Source organism: Cavia porcellus, unplaced genomic scaffold, assembly GCF_034190915.1.
Source record: "Cavia porcellus strain 051 isolate PalLab524CR breed Dunkin Hartley unplaced genomic scaffold, mCavPor4.1 scaffold_9, whole genome shotgun sequence".
Lineage (NCBI taxonomy): Eukaryota > Metazoa > Chordata > Mammalia > Rodentia > Caviidae > Cavia > Cavia porcellus.
Window position 1 is genome coordinate 49,329,037 of NW_026947492.1, and position 22,014 is coordinate 49,351,050.

Below are 22,014 nucleotides of genomic sequence, written 5' to 3' on the forward strand. Positions count from 1 at the left end.
TCACATGTTTAACATTCAGAATAATGCCTGCTGGTAAGTATGATTGTTGTCCTCGCTTCCCAGTACTATATATTGAAGTAGCTCCATTTCTTCATCCCATTCTCTCCTTGACTCATTTCAGTCTGGCTTTTCCCCTGAAGCAGCTTCGTGGTAGCAGTGTTAGCCAGTCTGCCCTGACATCCGGTGTGCGGGGTACTGTGGTCAATTCTTAGTCTTCGTCTTTCTCTCCTTCTCAGCATACCTGGTCACTTACTTCTCTCTCAATACATTTTCACCTTCCTCTAGTATAATGAGATCTGATTTACTGCCAGTATTAACACCCACTCTTTTTCAGTCTCTTGACTTTTCCTGCTTTTCTGTCTCCTTAATATTACAGTTCACCAGGGCTTAGAGTGAAAACCTCTTCTCTCCCCTGGTGATACTTAACTCGCTGTTCAATGTCTCTGCTGGGATGTTTAATAGTCATTTCAAACTTATGTAAAAAGCATACTCCTTCATTTTTTTCAATGACAGACCTTTCCAGGCACAAAACAGGATTCATCGGTGACTTCCTGTTTCTCTACACCCTACATCCAACCTACCAGAAATTCTTTAGGCGTTATTGCAAAATCCAGCTGTTTCTCACCCTTGCTACCAACCCTGTCTTACCTACACTATGGGAATTGTTTGCTAAATGATCTCTATGATTTCTACAGTCACATCTCCATCTAATAGCCAGAAGGATCTATTTATTTTACTTATTTGTAATTCCTTATATACTTGTAAGTTCTCAAGAGAATTTTTTAAAAAAATATACTTATTTAGGTCTCTGTTCAAATATCACTTCCACAGAAAGGCCTATTTTGAGTGCCCTATCTAAAATAGTCCATATATAACTTGGCATACCCTCTATTTGTGCTGTATTTGAGTAAAAAGAAAATCACAGTGCTTGCTATTCTCTGTTCTTTGTATATAGCCTTCGCCTTAGCCTTTTCTTCTATTAGAATATAGTCTTTTAGGAAAGCAAGAACTTTGTCCCATTTACTAATTTATTTTCAGCATTAGGAACAGTGTCTAGCAAACAGTTGATAATAAATATGCTTGAGTGAATAAAAGAAATGCAGAAATGAGATCAAATGATGCATGGCTGGATAGTCAGCCCTGCTACAGGGAGAGAACCTGCACCTTCTTCAACTGATCTTGAGCTCCATCTTTGTCTCCACTGCCTTTCTGCTGACCAGGTCTTGGAAAATTTGAATGATTCTATATTTCCCTTGAGTGAACCATCTTCCCCCTGTCAGTGGTCCAGTTAAAACACTGCCTCCTAGGGACTATTTTGAAGGTTGTAGAACACAAAATATTTCAATTGATGAAAACAAAATAAATGAGACTCACTACATCTTCCATTCCTGTAATTCATTACTCAAATCAAAGAAGAATATCAATTGTTCTAATTTATTTATTTATAAACAAGGAGTTTTTTCTTTCTTTTTTTTCCCTGCTGTCTGGCATTCTAATCATTTCTAAGGAAGTATTATCTAATGCAATGTGGCTGTATAAGATTGTATTGTTAACAATTGTAATTTGTTACTGAGGAAGAAACACTTTAGTTAGCAACAAATTACTATCTATTCAAGATATATTTAAGAATATCAGTAGGATAAAGCTTTGTTCATCTTTTTATTTGCTTTCTTGAGTTTTGAAATTCAGAGAATTGCGTGTAACTACAGCTTATTTTTGCTGTGCTTTTGCAAGTGATAAGGAGGTAATCAGTGTTTTCATGTGAATGCCCTGACTTCCTTCATGAATGTCACTGCAGAGACAGGAGACGGGGGTTGGAGGGAGGGGAAGAGAGGAGAGATTATCAATTCAAAACATTCCAAATCATTTTTTTTACTTGTATGGAAGTCTCTCCAGGATATAGTTACCTGACGGACATTTTCCCTTATTTTAAAAGCAGTACACCTCTTCAGATCCTGGCCTTTGCAACAACCTCCCCCTGCAATTATCATAAATAATGTCTGTGGATTTTACAACAGTTACAAGTGTTGTCACTTCACTTTTTGAAATCTTAAGGGACAAGAACTTTGTGAACCTGTTTATTATTTCAAAAAATAAAGATTTTATATATATATATATATATATGTGTGTGTGTGTGTGTATATAACATGATCAAAAACATGGTGAATATTTTAAAATTATTGTAGTACAAGATATATTGTCAGTAATCCCCTGCAGTGTATACCCTCTCACTTTAAACACAATAATCCCATTACTGTTGCCATTTTTAAGAACGGTTCTGGAAGCCCTTTTTCTTAGTTTACTGTCTTGGCTTCCTCCATGTCCGAATTGATTCAGATGCCTACCTTCCATGTCCATTTTGATTCTGAGGAAGAGCCAGAAGTTGCATGGTGCCAGCTCTGGTGATGAATGTTAATGAGGACACCTCGTCATGTTTTTCCAGATCTGCGTTTCTATTGGGTGGCACATGGTAGCAGACTCACTGCATTTTTATCCCACTTTACTTACACACACGTGAGAGAAGACTTTAAGAAATGCTTCAAAAGGAGGGAAGCATCATACCACAGTGATATATGCGCATCTATGTTTATAACAGCACATATTTGCAATCGCCAGATCTTGGAAACAACCCAAGTGTCCATCAGCTGAGGAATGGATAAAAAGTTATGGTATTTCTATACAATGGATTACTACTCAGCTATAAAGAAGGATCACATTGAGATATTTATCAATAAATGGGTACAGCTTGAAACCGTACTCATAAAGTGAAATAAATCAAACTCGCATCTATGAACACCAAATAGTTTCCCTAGTGTAGGAAATGATTCAAATATATAAAAGTATGTGGTAACCATGATTCCCCATTATGTGGCCTTGAAGCCTTATAGAGTTTTCACTCATTAATTGGAATGGCTTTATTCTGGGCTGTTTGATATTATGGCTTGTGATGCAATGAACAGCTATTTTGAAGAAAACAAGACATCATAATAGCTAGTGCTGATTTAATACCATCTTGTTTTAAAGCCCCACCAAACTATGGCTCTTCTGTCTCCATTGGTTTTATCATGTTGTATCTTGTTGGATTTTATCATATGTGGTAGTATAAACAAAAATTGTTATAGGCAAAGAGACAATATAGAAACCATTGTTCATTTTTCTGTTAGCTGGTTCTAAATACTCTACAATGCTTTCATCCACTTGAATGGTGTTGCACTGTCTTGATATATTTGATGCTATAGCATATGAAGTTATATTCAAATATTTCAAGGAAAAAGACACTATAGTAACTACTATTAAGTCGGATTATTTGGTGGTGAAGCACTAGGTTGCTGAAACTGTCATGCTTTGACCTGTATTGTTAAGTTGTTATGCCCTCTTTTATCTCAACCTCTCCCTTATTCATTAAAAAATTATTTTTTTAAATTTCATTTTTTAAACTAAGTGGAAAAAATCAAAAATCCTAGCAGGATATATTATAGTAACTTTTTTGATTTCCTATTAACATGATTTGAAGTCCTGTAATACTCCCACTATCTTGTTTTGACTGATTAGACTCTGTTCCGCTCTCTATGACAATATTAAGTATCACAGTACAGGCAACTACTTCAAAGGCAATAAGATTCACTTGATGCCCATTCTGGTTTGACTATTATCCTCTTTTGAAGTTCTGAAAGGTTTACAATGTTTAGGTTTTATTGGACTTGTTCTCTACTGTTTTGTTCAACTTTATAATACCTAATGAGATAGACAATTCTTCTTAAGGAAGCAAGAGGCATTATGGTAACCATTGTTGATAACCTTGTACTCTGTTTTTACATCGTGTGCTATGTCTATCCTTGGTTTTGACTGACAGCTTTATTTTATCATGTTTGATTTTATTCTCTTACAAAAAAATGTAATAAGATCTATGGGAGCAATAAAACCCAAAATGTGTAAATTTTGTTGTAATAGAAGGAAAAGTGCCCTAAAGGATACAACAGCAAGTGTGTTTAGGTGTGTTAAATAGCTGACCATATTAATATTTTTGATTGGATCATTAAACACAACTATTTGCAGTCTCACTGTTTGAATGTTCACTTTGTATGCTTTGATCTTGTGACCTGAATCACTGTTTCAAAGATGATAGTGTGTAATCTATTAACTGGTGATAGCTTACTGTTTTTTTTTTTTTTTTTCTGTAGTTCTGTATTACTTGTACCCTTACACTGTTTTGTTTTGTTCTGTTTTTTTTCTCTCTCTCTTTCCTTTTAAATAAAGAAAAGGTGGGAAGAAGGGTGGGAAAAGTGTTTTCAAAGTAAATAAGATAGGTTGGGAATGTAGCTCAGCAGTGTAAATACCTGCCCGGCATATGCAAGGTTTCAAGTTAGATTCCTGGTACAAAAAGAAAAAAATAAGTAAATCAAAAACATTTTTGAGGGAGACTTTTTAAATTTAAGCACTCATCATATATTTTTATCACATACTAGGTGCATGCACCTGTGTGTGCATCTATGTGGTAAATCTCATAATTGTTCTTTTAAGGATTATGTGAGATAAAACGCAAATACTGACTAGAGCGATGCCTGACACAGGTGGCTAATTAGTGTTAGTATTTTTCCTCCTCTCCACAGTCTTTTTGATTCATTCTTTCTGCCTTTAGATCTGCATATTCTTCCCTAAGGAATGCAGTTGTCATGTAAAAATTGAGCATGGATTTGCCAGCAATTCTTCTATAAACACAAACACTTCAGTTAATTGTCTTATGTTTTCTAATTATCTATTCCATTCTTTTCTACTATCAGTTGAATAAAACTGCCAATGATAAGGAAATTCTTGGCTTAATTAGATACCATAATGCCTGCTTTGAATCTTATAAGCATTGTATTTCTCAATTATCCAGTACAGAAACTACTGGGAAGTGTTAATTAGGTACTAAAAACAAATTGAACTACTGTAGGGATCTTAACAATTTTATATTCAATCAAGTGATAAGGCCATAAATTATAAGTATCATCATATATCCATCCTGTCAGGTGTGATTTGGAATTTATAATGATCCAAGGGTTGTCATTTCAACTTTGCATCTTTATAATATTATTTAAAAGTATTCAGTGTCCTAGAAAGCACCATTATTGGAGCAATAGATTGGGAAGTGATAATGCATTTGATAGCCAGTTTAGGAGATTTATGGTTTCTGGGCAGAGTTAATTCTGTCATAAACACAGGATTATGTATATATATATATATATATATATATATATATATATATATAGAGAGAGAGAGAGAGAGAGAGAGAGAGAGAAAGTTATAAAAATCTTTATTGAGATATAATTTGCACATGTTCTCCTTCTTGGCTGTGTGTTCCAAAATCCATGTTTGATATATATTCATTCAATAATTCATTCAGCTAATATTCTCTGAAAACTTATTAATGTTAGGCATTCTTCTTAGGTATTTTTGGATATAGTAGGGGGAAAATCAGACAATAATTCATGACCTTGTTAAAATTCAGCAAGATGACATCGATTAAATGTCAAGACATGCCTGGTAGAGTTCTACACACACAGTGGGAATAAACAGCAGCAAGAATGCAGAGACTGAGATCAGCTTTCTACTAAAGAAAAGCCCCTTCTGAATCCTTAACTTCTTTATTTGAATGTAAGAGTCATACAAATACCCAGACCCCAGGTTTGCTATAAGGATTCTAGTATTGTCCTTACTTCGAGAAGAGTGAAAGTTGTGATTTCACTTTCACTATATAGAAATGTTTTGTTTAAAGTGAAAAAGTTTTTGCAGGTGGATGGGACAGTGTGAACAGTGGATTTAGGAAACTGTAGAGCCTACCCAAAGGACAATAAAAATTCCAGATAGTACAAAGTAGCGAACATGTAAGGGAGGAGCGGATTGCAAAGCTGGAAAGATTATTTTAAGTATTTCTTTATCATCTCTTAAGCCATTGCACATTTACAATAAACTCTTTCTGGTTTCCCCAAAGGATGATAATCTCAGAAAAAGTATTTTAGAGAAGATGATACTAAATTAACAGAAAACTCAGTGACTGAATATACAAAGATATTTATTTATGGATCAGATCAAATTTAGAAAAGTATACATGAATAAGTTAATAAATGAGTTAATAAATGAATAATAAATATGTGATATACGTGTTTTTGTATTCCCTGATGATATATATTAAAGGATCAATAAAAGTTTATTCAATAAATAAATCTGTGAACATGTGCTTACTTCTCATGGAAAGGGAGTATGCAAAATTATATGGTGATATGCAAGTGAAATGTTAATTATTACTTGACTATACCCAATTTCTCATTATAGTTATCAGTATTTATGTTTTATTGAACATGTGATAACAAGCTTCCTATGAGAGTCAAGTCTTTCTCTATGGCTCACTAAGTCTGTTATTCTGGAAGATTCATGGAAGGCCAGTTGACTTACTAGGGACCAGAGGTTATTGACTGCACAATTGAATCAGGAGGTCTCCTAGAAGCATCTACTATCTAAACAAGGTAGCATGTTTTCTCCCACATAATTTCTTGTCTTGGAATCCAAATCAGAGTGGCCCTGCACCTGTGTGACTTAGGAACAGATGTTGCTCTGTCAGGTGTCTTTGATTCTACTTGAAAAACCATAGGAAGCTGGCTGTAAGACTAATCATCAGCCCTGTAAGAACAGGGGAATGGCCACCTACACGGAGGGCTCACAGAGGAGCACGGCATTGGGCCACACACAGGAGAAACGACAAGGGCTGGCGTACAAAGGCACGGAGGCCTGGCTGCTATCTGTTTGTACTTTGATACAGAACTCCTTCCAAGCTGCTGTATAGTAGAGTATGCTATTGAGACATCCATGTCATTTATTCAGATAAAAAATCTTTTGAAAACAAGGAGCACATTCTAAACATTTAGAATACCTTGAAACTAAATCAGTGCACAGTAGTAAGTGCCATAAAATGCTTTTAGATTTCAGTTATTTTATCTAAAATCATATCTAAGGACATGAAGGGTGAAGGAAAAAAGAGCGGCCAGTGACACCTAACCTAATATTTATTGAATAGTGTAAGGAAGAATATTTTCATAGTGTATCATTTCATTTTATTTTTATAATAATTCTGCATGTTTGCTAATAATATTTCCATTTTATTGTGAAGAGATTTGGAATGTTCAAATAAATTGTCCAACATCATTACATAACTGAAATTTAAATTTATGTTTTTCTGACAATAACCACCAGGCTTTTTCTACTGCCTCACAATTACTAGATTGTTTCTTTCTGAATAACAGTCAAAATTTACTGGTAAATGAATTTTTACTGCAATTTTCTTATGGGCACAGGTTTTTAGAATATGTATGGATAGTTACATAATTTATAAATAATGCTAATATTTTTGGTGGTTTCACATGGTTTCCTAATAAGAAGGAAATTTCACTCATCACTATGGCTTTCGGGAATATTTCTTACCAAGCATCCATTTGCTCCTCTACCTTATTCCTCACAGATTCTGTTCAAATATTTATTGCTGTATCACAAGGCCCATGCACCCTGGGACAAGCAAAAGTAACCAAATCTCAGGACTTGAGGTGTCTGAGATCAGTCACATCCCTGTCTCAGTGACTGGTTTTGGACTGAGCATGTGATTTATTTAGAGTCCATAAAATGCAATGAAGGATTTTTTTGACGTTTGGGTTAAAGTTACAATTGATCTGAAAGACTTTCTGGCTGCCCAAATTCTTTCTTCCTCAAGTTCTTGCTCTTGGTAGTGAAGTCTAGAACTGCTACAGGCATCTTGCTTCCTCCCTGAGGTTATAACATCCCATGTAGTAGAAGGCCAAACCAGAAGACTCATTTTCTTATTGTTTAAGCAAATTTGAATTGGATTTTCTGTAACTTTTGGCCAAAGGATCAATGTATCTTGCAGAAAATAAGTGAAATGATAAATTTTATCTTTTTATCCCTTTTTTGTACATTGTATATATATGATTAGCAACTCTGTGGAATCTGTCTTCTTTCATTAGATCTTTTCTTTTGCCTCCCTTATGTCACAGATAATAAAGAGCATTTCCGAGTTAAATGACGTTCCAGGGTTACAGTCCAACTAAATAACTTGAACCATGGATTTCTAACTCTAAAACTAAAACGTCACTTTTAAAAATTCTAGTCTAATCCAAAGTGAAGAACAAAAAAAAGGGGGGAGTTCATTGCTACCTTCTAATGTAAAGTAAGAGGGTAACCTTGATTGTAACTTTGATAGTAAAGAACAATTTTTTGCTGAATCAGTTCCTGGAATCCAATAAATATCTAGAATGCCTGGATCAGTTTTTGATTTTTCTTTTCTCTTGTGCTTTCCTTGTTCTTTCTTTCTTTTTCTTTCTCTCTTTCTTTTTCTTTCTTTCTTTCTTTCTTTCTTTCTTTCTTTCTTTCTTTCTTTCTTTCTCTCTCTCTTTCCTTTCTTTCTTTTCTCTCTCTCTCTCTCTCTCTCTCTCTCTCTCTCTCTCTCTCTCTTTCTCCTCTTTCTTCACAGGATTCCATTCATCCTCAAGTCTTAACTAAGCATTTGCTGCTCACAATTATCAGCCCCTGAAACTCCTCATCTTTGTGTCCTGTCTCTCTCACTCACTTCTCAACTGCCTGAAGGCAGAGATGGTGTCTAGTTCACCTTTGGAGACCCTAGTTCTGGCATGCAGTATCAGTTCATTCTCATTTGTAGACCAACACCATGCTTCAGTAGTTCACCTAGAAAGTATTCTGGATAGCTTAAGTTTTATAATTTTTGCTTTTTGTTTTCTTTCAAATTCAGAATCTTGAGAGCAAAAACTTCTATGAGTTAAGTAAATGCCATTATGTTTAGTAGCTCCCTTTCCTGAAAACGCAGGTGGCTTTTCTAGTTTTCTCCTTTTAGATCCAGTGATTCATCTTTATTCAAAATTTGATTTCTCTTTGTATCTGGCTGTGAAACCTTTTTTTCAGAAACTCCATGTACTTTCATTTTTAATTGAAAAGAAGAATGTGCAAGCATTAGCTCAGGTGGAAGCATTTACATGGCTTCTACAAATCTCAATTTAGCTTAGTATTTTGATTCTAAAATAGATTTAAAGATGTGTGACATTTTTATAGAAAAGTGTTATCTATTCTTTTTGAGGACACAGAACTGTAAATTCTGTAATTAGTATAGTCAGAACTGCAGAGTTCTTCCTGAAAAGTTTATTCACACAGATGGCATTTACATAAAGCATTTTAAATCTAAATTTTCAGAATTTCTTCTTGAAGCGTGCCACAGCATGATGCATGGGAAAGAACATTCAAGGAAGTATCATAAGGTCTAGATTTCCAGGGGCCAGCTGTTCCTCAAACGTATTGTGTTACAGTTAAAAGGTTTGCCCAACCTTTCTATTTCTCTGTGTAGACATTATGTATTGTCTGATACATAGGAATGTAATTCATTTCAGTTTCTCACAATTCAATATATTTAGTAGCTCTTAGAGGATCTCTGGCCTCTGTTTTTGTTGTTTAGGATATATATTATAATATGTATTATATATGACAAAAATATAAAATCTAAGTTTTAAATTCAATCAAATGTATGAATTCAATCTCTTGTCCCATCACTTCCCCTGTAGAACTTTGTGATTTCACCACAGCAATTTTTTTCACTGTCTTACTTTAGAATTTCTTGGCTTATACTCTTCTCTATATGAAATCCATTCTGACTTATAAATAGTTCATTATAAGAACATAAGCCATTTATTATAAGAAAAAATTAGATTATTCTAACTAATATGATAGGTGCTGAATGTGACTTTTTAAAGCCTCCTTGGAGCTTAATAAATATAGACTTTAAACTGGTTTTTCTTTTTCTTTTCTTTCTTTCCTTTTGGATTTTTGTGCCTTTTTGAGACAAGGTCTCCCTATAGAGTCCACACTGGCCTTGAACTCACTATGTAGCTCTGGGCTCAAACTCAGGGAATCCTCCTGCCTCAACCTCTAGAGAGCTGGGATTATAGGCATGTACCACCATGCATAGACTGACCTTGAATTTTTTAGTACATTTTGAAGAGTCCTAACAATGTTAATAGGTGGGGTATTTCCCTCAGTCAAAGTTTTTGGCAATAAGATAAAACTACGCAATGCCAGAGATTTTAGAAGTAACTTTTATTATGAATGACTTTTAGGCTGTTTGAAATATTTGCAGATTAATAATACTACTCTTTGATAATTAGAAAAACTCAGCCTTAAAACAATGGTCATTGAGTACTGAGGCCCTGATATTCAGCCTAGTCTTATTTAATATTTACTGTATTCTTGAACATAATATCAATAGGAGGGAGATTTTACTAGAAAAAAGAAAGGGAGTGGGAGGGGAGGCAAGGAAAGAGGGATGTGAGAGAAGGCAATGGGGAGAGATCTGCCTGAAATACTTTATATGCATATATGAAAATACCACACTTTAGTATGCTTTAATAAAATGCATTAAAATAAAATAACTTATTAACACTGTTATTAATATGTTTCCTTCAAAGATCTGATTTTATTTTCTAGGGTATATAATACATAAGAGAATTAAATGTGTGTTTATACATTTCAGCTACTTTACACATTACCTTATCCACAATAATAACAAAAAGAATAGCTCTTATTCAGAAATATTTTATTAAAGATTCTTAATATGATACTTCTTTATTCATTTATTTCAATGATTGAATAGATTAATGAGGCAATTTCTGTCAGCTGTGTGCCTGATTTTGAACAAAACACATGTTGGGGCAGAGACTTACGAAAACCAGAAGTATAAATAAATGAAATAAATTCTGAAAGAGTAAAGAATACAGGCTTTTTAGTTTTATGCTCTAGCTTTATCCTTTATTAATTGTATGATTCTGGTCCACCCCTGAATCTAGTTATCTGTTTTCACATTGGAAAATGGATTTGCTTCCTGGTTGTCTCATGTACTATTACATTGCTGTCATAATGCTTTGTCACACAGTTATTTTTCTATATGTTACATAATTTTTTAAATTTAAAAAACAAAAAATGAATGAAACCTGTGATACAGAATTTCAAAACAAAATAATAGATTAACATTAGTTAGTGTATTGTGAACGGTTATCTTCAAAGTAGTGGTTCAGATCATGATATAGGCAAGAAAAAATGGTCAAACTATTGAACAATGAAAGCACAAACTGTTCTTTTTCATGAACTAACAGAGATTAGTTATATATATATATATATATATATATATATATATATATATATAATTCTTTTCCCTTGCAAATATTCCAAAGTGGGTTATTTGGGTAGGAAGAGTCAACAGAATTCAAGTTGAATTTTAAGACTTAAAATGATTTTCTGTATTATGATTATATAATGATGATAGTGTTCATGTAATGATAATTATAAAACAACAATCATAATATGGTCTAATATGTACTGTAACCCAAGCAATGTTCTAGATCATTTTATATGCTAAATCATTTAGCTCTCTAAAGGTTTTTAAAATAAGCATGTTCCTAATGTTCATTTTACAAGTAAGAAAACAGTTGTTTGTAACATTTGCTTAAGGACCCTCAGCTATTAGGTCACAGAGTCTGGTTTTAAACAAAAGCAGCTTTTTAGTATCAACTTTCTGCACTTTCCCTCGTATTTTTCAGTGGATTCTATGAAAAGCAAGGACAGGGATAATCTTCCAGTTACTGCAGGCTGGGCTAGTATGGAGGGGACCTGGGTAGAGTGAAGTTGAGACTAGGATCAGTATCCATTAAGACAATGTCTTTCAAGGCCTGCCTGGCTCCCAGGCCCAGCAATACTCATTATATCCTATAAAAGAATTTGAAAGGCTTCATTAAATTAGAAAAACAGGGTCATTTGGAGGTAATATATATATATATATATATATATATATATATATATATATATATAATTATATCATTGTCTGTAAGAGTTAGGTTGTATAGTATCATATCAGTTTGAGACTGCTTTATGCCCAATGGTTGACTCTTCATCTAGCTTCACTGCCCTTCACCGTCTATCATGTGAGCAACAGTGGAGACTCTTGCAACTTTTAAATAAAAACCCTAGGTTGGTTAGCCAAGGAATTTCATTTTTAAGTGAGATATTGCACCATCAGAATTTCCCAAATTTCAACTTTAAAGCATTGAACTGTAATTACTAGAAGCTTTTCATTTTTAATGATATATCTTTCCCAGTAAAATAAAATATTTTTAAAACACAAGAAATACAATAAGAATGAATAAATTATCTTCATGATCTTGGCAATGCAGAGAAAATTTTTCTAGTTTTGAAAAACTGGGCTCCTTACAGAATTCTAACTTAACAAAGCTGGAAAACATCAGTTTTTGTAATATTGCATTTGGAGGAAGAAATTAATTTGAGAATTATTTTAATGAAACTGTGCACCATTGCAGTTTCCTTGGTCTTGAATACTAAATGAAAACATTTTAATGAGTATTATTCAGGTAAAATTTATATGTAATGAAATTAATTTATTTAAATTTTATAATGTTTTACATTTTGACAGACATATATATCTGCATCAGATATCTGTCACATTCAAAAGAGTATTCATGCCTTGTTTTATTCCTCTTCTTCTCTATCTTTATTCCTAGGCCTCAATAGATTTTTAGTCACTATGTATTAATTTTTATCCTCTAGAATTTTGCATAAGTGGAATTATAAATTGTGAATGCTTTTTTTTTTGAATTGGACTAATGATTTTTAGGTTTTATAGAAATAACTTGTTCTGTTTATTCATTCATCCATAGATATATATGTAGGTTTTTCCCTCAATTTAAAATGTTACAAAAAAAGCTTTTATGAAAACACATTTATGTTTACCTATGTATGGACATTTTTTTTTTCTTTTCATGAGTACCTTGAAGTGGAACAGTTAAGTATATGGCACATTAATGTTAATTTTTTAAAAAATGCCAAACTGTTTTTGAAAGCACTTTTACCACTGTTACATTCTCATCAGCACCGTTAGAGGTTTAGTTTTTGTACATCTTCTTTAAAATTTGAAATCATCAATCTCTTAGATTTGAACCATGCATAATAATATCTTACTGGTGCTTCTAACAAAGGAGAGATGATTTTTATTTCTCTACTAATATTATCCATCTTTTTTGTTGAGGTTTTTGTCAGATAATATTTCTCATATTCCAAAAAATTATAATTTTACAACCTTTTATAGGAGATGTATTTATTTGGAAAACAAATGGAACAGAGTTTCTGACTCTGTCATGTCTCTGGATCTTTGGACTCTGTATCCTGGTCCAACCACCTGTGAATGAAAAATAATTGGGGAAATTCATTTGTACTAAAATTTCTTGTCATTATTTCCTGAAACAATGTAAGAAAAAGAGTTCCTGCAGATAAAAAGACAGAAAAAATAAAAAGATATATTATACACTGTAATACTTTAAAATCTGACATTGGGTTACAATAGCATGTATTGCCAAAGATTTAGTACAACTATCTCAAAGGCAATTCACAGATACATATTTCTATCCCAAAAATTTGCTTTGAGCTCTAAATACATGTTTCCAACTTCGGGTTACAAATGCACTTTAAATTCAAATTTACCAAACAAAAAACAACCAACGGGAAGCCAAGAAACATAAAGCCTGGTGTATATTCTGACCAATGCACTCTACTTTTCTCTCCTTTTGTGGGGGTGGTACTGGGGATCAAACTCACAACCTCCTACTTGCCAGGCAGGCACTTAGGCCATTGAGATAAATTCCTCGCCCTCTATTTTTTTCTTTAATTGTAGTATATTTAAGTGAAAACTATTAGAAATTATTTAAAGCAGAAAGCCTAGAAATTACTTTCACTTCCATAATATATGATTCAGATATTATCACTTTTTATTTTCTAGGATGTTCTTTGACATCGTCTTTGTTTCCTGTACTAATCCTTTAATCTAAATCACCATTGTGTTCACTACTGAAAGTGCTTCTTCATTGGTCTACTGGCAATATTGTTTCTTTTCAGTCCTTGTTTCAGTCAGTGGATCTTCAGATCTTCCAATAATAGGCAAATGTAATACCAAATCCTTACTCCTGCTAAAAATCTTTATATGAACCACTTAAATACATACACACTCTAATACACATATGAGGCCCAGATAGTTTAGTTTTGATGAATTCTACCAAAGATTTAAAAAAGAAGTAAGACTGGTTCTTTGTAAGCTCTTATAAAATATTAAGAGGAGTCAGTATCTTCTAACTCACACTATGAGATATATGGCTTTGATGTCAAACTAGAGAAATATATTAAAAGAAAAGAATCTTATAGACCAATAGCTCTCATAGGTGAGATATAAAAAATTCTAAGAATTCTAGTAGATGGAATACAGTAACACTAAGATTAAAATACCTCTTGACTTAGTATGTTTTCTGTCAAGAACACAGCATTTTTAATATTCAAAAATCACCTTATAATATTTTAAGTCTCAACAGACAAAAAAAAGCTGACCAAATCTAATATATATTCTTGATTAAAATAAAGTTAAAAAAACTCTCATCACAGAAGAAATATAGGAAAATTCTTTAACCTAATAAGTGATATCTATGAAAATTCTACAGTTAACATCATATGTAATGGTGAAAGAGTGAATACTTCTCCTTTAACATCGGGAATAAGACAAAAATATCCTCTCATATTATTTTTGTGTAATACTATGCTTGATGTTCTAGTCAGCACAATTAGTCAAGAAAAAGAAAGGAAAATTGAAAAGGGTTTGTTCATAAATGATATAACATGATCTGATAGAATATGTTTTTAAAAGTTATCAGACTAATAGGACCATTTAGCAAGGTTGCAACATGAAAGGCTGATGTACAACTCTCAGTTGTGTTTCTCTATATTAATAACAAATGGAAAACAATAAAGCATCCCATTTTCAGTTGCATAAAATATAAGGCACTTATAGATAAATCTGATGAAATAAATAAATGAGTTTTACACTAAAAGTCCAGAATAGTGCTGAGGTAGAATAAAGAAGACTTAAAATAAGAAGAAATATTCATGCATCAGGAGAATCAATATCTTAAAGGTGTTCATTCTTTATAAACATGATCTCAAATTTCAAGTAGAAAATTTTATACTGAGATATTAACAAGTTAATTCTAAAATGGTAGAGAAAGTAAAAGTACCTACAAGTGTCAAAAGAACTCAGGAATAAAAACAATTATAAAACTATGATCACTGAAGCATCATAGCACTGGAGTGAAGATAGATGAATATATCAACAGAAAGCAATTGGGAGTCCAGAAATAAACCACGATATTAAAATAATTCATTTTTTATGTAGACAATGGGAAGGATAGCTATTTTGAAAAATAGTACTGGAACAATTGGTTATGATGTACAAATTGAACTTGGATGTATACCTCATAATATATTGAAAAAAAACTCAACATTGATCATAGGCTTAAATGTCAAATTGCAAAATTTCTAGAAGAAAGTTGTTGTAGGAAAGCATCTTTGTGATCTTGGGCTAGACAAAGATTTCTTAGAAGTGATACCAAAAGAATAATCCATAAAAATAATAAACTTGAATTTTTTAATACTAAATATTTCTACTGTTTCAAAGACATTGTTAAAAAATGAAAATACATATTTTGTCACAGACTAGAAAAATATATATTACACTAAGTTATAAACCTTTACAACTCAATAATAAGAAATAAGCATCTAATATTTAAAGGTAAGCAAAATATTTAAATAAGACACTCTACCCAAGGTAGCAAATAAATACAGGAAAAAGATGTTCAATGCTATTAGTCATTGAGGAACTGTTACTTAAAATAACATGAAATACTACTGTATATCTATAAGAATAGCTAAAATTAAATGATTAACAATGCCAAATGCTTGTGAAGATATGAAGAGTATTGGAATTTTCATACTGTGCTGGTGGGAACATAAAATGATACAATCACTCAATCACTATAAAAACAATTTAGCGGTTTTTAAAGCAAGATGTGGTGGCTCACACCTGTTATCCCAGCACTTGGGAGAGTGAGACAGTAAGATTTTCCAGTTGGAGTCCAGTCCTGGTTACATAATTAATTCATAATTGCCCTGAACTATACAACTTGAAATAATGTATTGAGATGCCTCCAGCCTTACTCTTTTGCTAAGGATTGCTGTGGCTATACTGGTTCTTTTCTGTTTCCATATGACTTGGAATTTTTGTTGTTGTTGTTGTTCTGTGAAGCATGTTAGATTGATGAAGATTGTATTGAATCTGTAGATCATTTTTGGTGACCATTTTTAGCAATCTAATTTTGCCTATCTATGAATGTAAGAGTCTTTCCTCCTTAAAATATCGTGTTCAATTTCTTTCTTCAGTATTTTGAAATTTTCATTGGAATCGTCTTTCATCTTCTTGGCTAGATTGACTTCTAAGGTTTTTTATTTTATTTATTTATTTATTTATTTATTTTGGTCTTTTGATATAGGACCTCACTATGCAATTTAGACTGGCCTTGAGCTCACCTGCTGGTCTCAAACTTGCGAGGATCCTCTTGCTACTGTTGAAGTTACAGTTGTGTGACACCACACTCGCAGTACTTTTTAAAAATTATTGCAAATGAAATTATGTTATTGGCTTCTTTCTCAAGCTAGTTAACTGTTGATTTTGCTGAATTCGCTTATTGCTTTAAAAGTCTTTGGTCAATCCTTAGAGTCTTCTAAATGTGGAACTATATTGTCTTCAAGTAAGGATAATTTGATTTTTTTCTTTTTCATTTGTATCCCTCATATTTCTTTTTCTTGCTTTTAACAACTTTTAACACCTGTGTTGAATTGGAATGCTGAGAGTAAACATCCTTGTGTATTTTCTTACATATCTTTCCATATTTTAGAAGAAACACTTTCAGTTTTTACTCTTTCAAGAAAAGATAAACATATATCTATCATATAATCAACCTAACACATTCCAATAGAAAAAAAAATATTTGTCCATCCAGTGACTTATATACAAAATTCATATCAGTTGGATTTTGGAAGTAATCTGAATGTTGATGAACAAACAGAGGCAAGTTGTACCACGTCTTTACAATGTAATATTACTCAGCAATAAAAGAAGAAATAAACTATTGACATACACAGCAGTTTTGACAGATCTTAGAATAGATATATTAAAAATTTAGACAAAGGCACATGGTTTGTTATTCCACTTATAAAAATATCTAGAAATTGCAAACTAATCTATAGTAACAGGTCAGATTTGTGGTTTCTTTGGAATGGTAGATTGGAGAGAGTGGGGAAGACAAGTTCCAAAGAGGTGTGAAGAAACTTATGAAGGTGATGGACATACTAAGTTTGATTGTGTTGACAGTTTTATGGATACATAAATATATTTGAAACATCAAATTTTATAGTATTTGTAGTTTAATGCATGTTAATTTTACCTCAATGAAGTTATTCTAAAAGATTTCTTATGCAGTTTCCTTAGAGATTTACCATAAAACCAAACATTTTAAATATGACTTCATAATCCAGTATCTACATTCTTCTTCAGCCTCTGCTCACATAACACTTCCTTTGTCCTGTATTTCAAATGTTCTGAGATTATTACAGTCCTTTTTATTCTTCTTATTTTTCTTATATCAAATGTTAGTTGTATATTTATTTTATTCTTTTTACTTAAAATAGTTTCTCCTCTTTCTCTTATGCAGATCATTCCTCATGATCCTGGTAACAACTCAGTTATCACTTTCCTGCTTATACTTACTTTTTCTTACTTCCATTATTAGATGAAGTAGTTCACCTCGAAGCACTTGTACCAGCCTGATTTTCTCAGTGCCCTACATGTCCTTGAGGCTGTTATTGTACTGGTTTGTACTGGCCATTGTACCCTAAACTTAGCATGGTGGATAGCATATAGGAGACAATCAAAAACAGGTGCCAAATGAATTAATAATTAATAATAAGGAATCAAAAGAGGAGATAAGAAAATCAAAGAGGAGATAAGAGAATCATGGAAAAGCTTTTCCATAATTAAATACTAATGATTTTACCAAAAACAATTCAAATCTCCTAATGTGCCTTACTTGACATTGACTATGCTTACATAAAGAAACAATGTACGAGCAGGAGTAACTCCAATACTGTTCCAACAGGTCGTTTTCTTAGGGTGATCTTATTTTAAGCAAATGGGAATGAAAATCTGGTTAGTGTATACTTATAATTTGGTGCCCTCAAGGATTGAATCATTAAGAGACAAAAGAGATCTAATAGTGTCATAGTCTTCAGGCTGTGGTATGTTACTGAAAATTGTAAAAGCGATGTCTTCAAAGTTTCAGGAGAGCAATTATTTTATTGAATAATCATTTCACTTAATTTGGGTATGATTAGCTAAGGGCCGCTGCTTACAACATAATAGAGTGGCATTCTTCAGGATAAATAAGTTACCTCATTTAGTTCGTGAAGTTAGAGGATCATTTATTGTTCAGATAAGAGGCAGCTGATAAGGAAAAGCTATTTGTAGTAGAGAAGCACATAATGATTATATAAAGTTGTTTAAAATGAGCCATGTTTTTGCTATAGTCTTCCTATGAATTGCCACCCTCAAAGTCAAGCTCTGATTTAGTATTTTTTTGACAATTAACAATTTGTCTTTGTTTCACAGATGGGCCAGCACATATAAAAATAGAATTAGTGATTTTATAGGAATTTTGTTCTTTTTATTTGACATTCTTTGAAATAGGTTTCTTGGCTAGTTTTGGTATATAATGAAGGAAGGAATAAGAGAATAAGGGAATAAATGATATTAAGCATGCATTAATATATGCAAGGCATTTTGGCAGGTGTTTGCACATATTTAATCTTCATAGAAATCTTATGATATGGGTATTATTATTCATGTACTTACCCTCTTTCAGTAGATAGCGAAATTAACTGTCAAATTAATTCACTCATTCAAAGTTAACCTAGCAAGTGTCCAAACTAGGATTGGAACCCAGGACTTGTATCTCATTGTTTCAACACTCAAATCAAATTTGACCAACAATGAAACCTAACAAGAGTTTATTTTTATTTTAATTTGGCTGCTAAATTCCCAGGTGGCATATATGACAGGATGATGTTTGGAGTTGCTTTCTTCATGGCAAAAAGGGTGAAAGTGACCATCGTGAGAACTCTCAGAGGACAAACATGGCCTTGCCTTGTTGAAGCTGAGGACAATACTTCTTGTTTCTTAACTTTTTTTTTTTTTTTTCCTTTATTGGTACCAGGAATCAAACTCATGACTGCTTGCTTGCAAGGCAGGTGCTTATGCCGCTGAGCTAAATCCCCAGCCCCAGAAGCTGAGGACAATACTCCTTTCAGGATACTTGCAACCGAGAGAAAATGCTAAAATTGATTATCTATCATTGCACTGGCCTTTTTTCAATAAAGAATATATATTCTTTCCAACTGTGCTATTTTTATGTTTAGATCTAAAATGTTCTCCCAAAATCTTGTGTTTTTCTACCCCTCTAATGAGCAGGAAGTTTTTGTTGTCTGAAGAGAAATTGAGCCACCCTTACATTAAACACTGGCATGTCCCTAACAAAATCTGTTTACAGTCAGTCAGGAGAAAGCAGGACCGTGGTACCTAGTGTCTGATCTATTCTTGCCTTTTCAATAAGAACAATTTCTATCCAAAAAATTGCTATGGATATGATCAGCAAAGAAAGAGAAAAGATGAGTAATTAATGAGTTCCTTTTACCTTATCCCGATTTCTCAGTAGAAATAATAATAATAATATATTAAACTCTGGTCACATTTATTGATAATACTGTCTTGTGATTATGATTCTCGTTAGATGAAAATTATCATTAGATAAAATGTTTAATAGTATATAGTTGTAATATATTATTTCATAAAAGTAATGCTTATTTGGAAGAACCCTAAATGTTACCAATCATGGAAATATCTAAATAAGGGCAGTTATTTTGACTGTTAGAACAAATGCATCATATTTTGGCACTCCCCAGTAATATCTACTCCTAAAAATATTTCATTATTTCCTATGTAGTTAACTCCCAAATTAGTGCTTTTCAGAACAATAATGCAATGTGTTCCTATTTTAAAGTAATAGTGACTCATTTTTGTGAACATGGTAGTTACTGCTGTAAATATGGAATGCATGGTCATGGACACTACTTACTCTTTTTATTCTTCTGTTCTTCAATTTATACCAGAGGCATTCTTGATAGTCAAGAACTAAGGGAAATATATATGAATACATTATAAATACTTACAAGTGTGTGTATATGTGTGTACATGCAAAGAGAAATATATAAGTATATAAGTAAATGAACTCACATTGCTTAAAGTTAAGCATAAAACATTGAGATGAAACATACATTTCTTTTATATTTTGTTACTTGGCTTTATCAATCTGAGCCAGCACAAACTATACAACTGGAAATAACTTGAACATAACATCCTTTAATGGTGCCCTAGAATAGGAGGTCAGGCTTAGCTTGGGTAATTCATTAGGGAAAGACTGTGTTAGATATTATTGGAACATCACAATATAGAGCATCAAATACTCTTAGGGTGTTTGAAATCCAAATTATAGGCTAACCAATAGGATAGTGTACAACTCTTTCAGAATCTGTTTTTCTTTTGAAAAAAACACCCATAGATAGTGTGTAGGTGGAAGTGCTCACACAATCATATAGTTATAAAATGCTAAGAGATACACTTAACTTGTAAATGTGGCCGTAAGATTAAAAAAAAAAGCCTCGTATCAGAGTTCTCCTCAAATGTGACTTAGTACACTTAAGCACAAATGCATACATATGCACATGCACCCATACCCACACACACGCACAAACAGCACACCAGATTTTATGGTTCCTAGCACGTCCATGACATTCCCTAGATTGAATAAACCCTGATTAAGAGAAATCAACTGGTAAATATTCCTACACTGGTGTAAGCATCCCAAAGCCTAAGGGATAGCTGCCCTCTTCAGTTAGAACCAGGCTTAACTCAATTGGGACAGTTTTCCTAATTTTTGCTCATACTTTGCTCAATATTGATTTTCCTTCAAAGAGGGTGTTAATTTCACAGCTAAACACACATTACTGCATTAAAAATGTAGGTACATTGCTATTCTCCTGGTCTATGGAATGAGAATTTAGAGTTGGGTTGAAGAATCCATATTTTTAACAAGCATTTTAGGAATTCTAACACAAGGTTTAATTTCTCTTAACTTGGGATGGGAGGGTAGGTGTTTTAGATACAGGCAGGAAAAAAGAAAGTTTATAAAGTACTGTATTTGATTTAACAGTTTAAATTGTTTCCTTTTATATTCTTGAATATTTAAACTTTATAAAGATGAAACACATGATATGGGACTTTTACTAACTCAGAGTAAGTGGCCTGATATTCTGATAGAACCGCATGCATTAGAAAGATATAACTCTCATAGCATTTGCTATATACATTTAGGATTTCAAAAGGGATCTGAGTTTACTGCCCAGTTACAAACTCTTTTGCAATTACCCTTTAATGTTAATATGACACGGCTGATTTTCTAAATAAATTTGACTATTTGGAGTCACACTTCTGAAGAAATGTGTGAGGTCTACAGTTACATTGCTTTTTAAGTTTTCGTCTATCATTTCTGCTTGAACCTCACCTCTGGCTCATTGTTTTGTTTGACTTGGGTAGTAATATTACCCTCAAGGTCTCAGTTTCCTTAACTAGAAAAATTGCATTCAATAATGTCTACTGCTCATGCTAATACATGAGATAAACCATGTAAGTAAACAGCAGCTGCCCTGTCCTGCCTCTCATGGCAGGAATATGCTCTTCTCCATGTGTATCTAGTCTTCAGGGTATTATAGTCCCATTTTATAGGGAAATAAACAAGGACTTAAATTATGTAAATGACTTACCCAAAGGCCCACCCAGCACCAGAGCACCATCCCATACACAGAAGTCTTGCTTTCTTTCCACCAACCATCTGTGAGGCTTGATGCCAGGCACCCAGG

At 32.9% G+C, this 22,014-nt stretch overlaps 1 protein-coding gene across 11 annotated transcripts in view; it reads left to right on the forward strand.

Moving 5' to 3' along the window:
* Dlg2 (discs large MAGUK scaffold protein 2) overlaps positions 1–22,014 on the forward strand; it is a 1,893,126-nt gene that overhangs the window by 768,141 nt on the left and 1,102,971 nt on the right. The gene's annotated exons all lie outside the window — the stretch shown is intronic.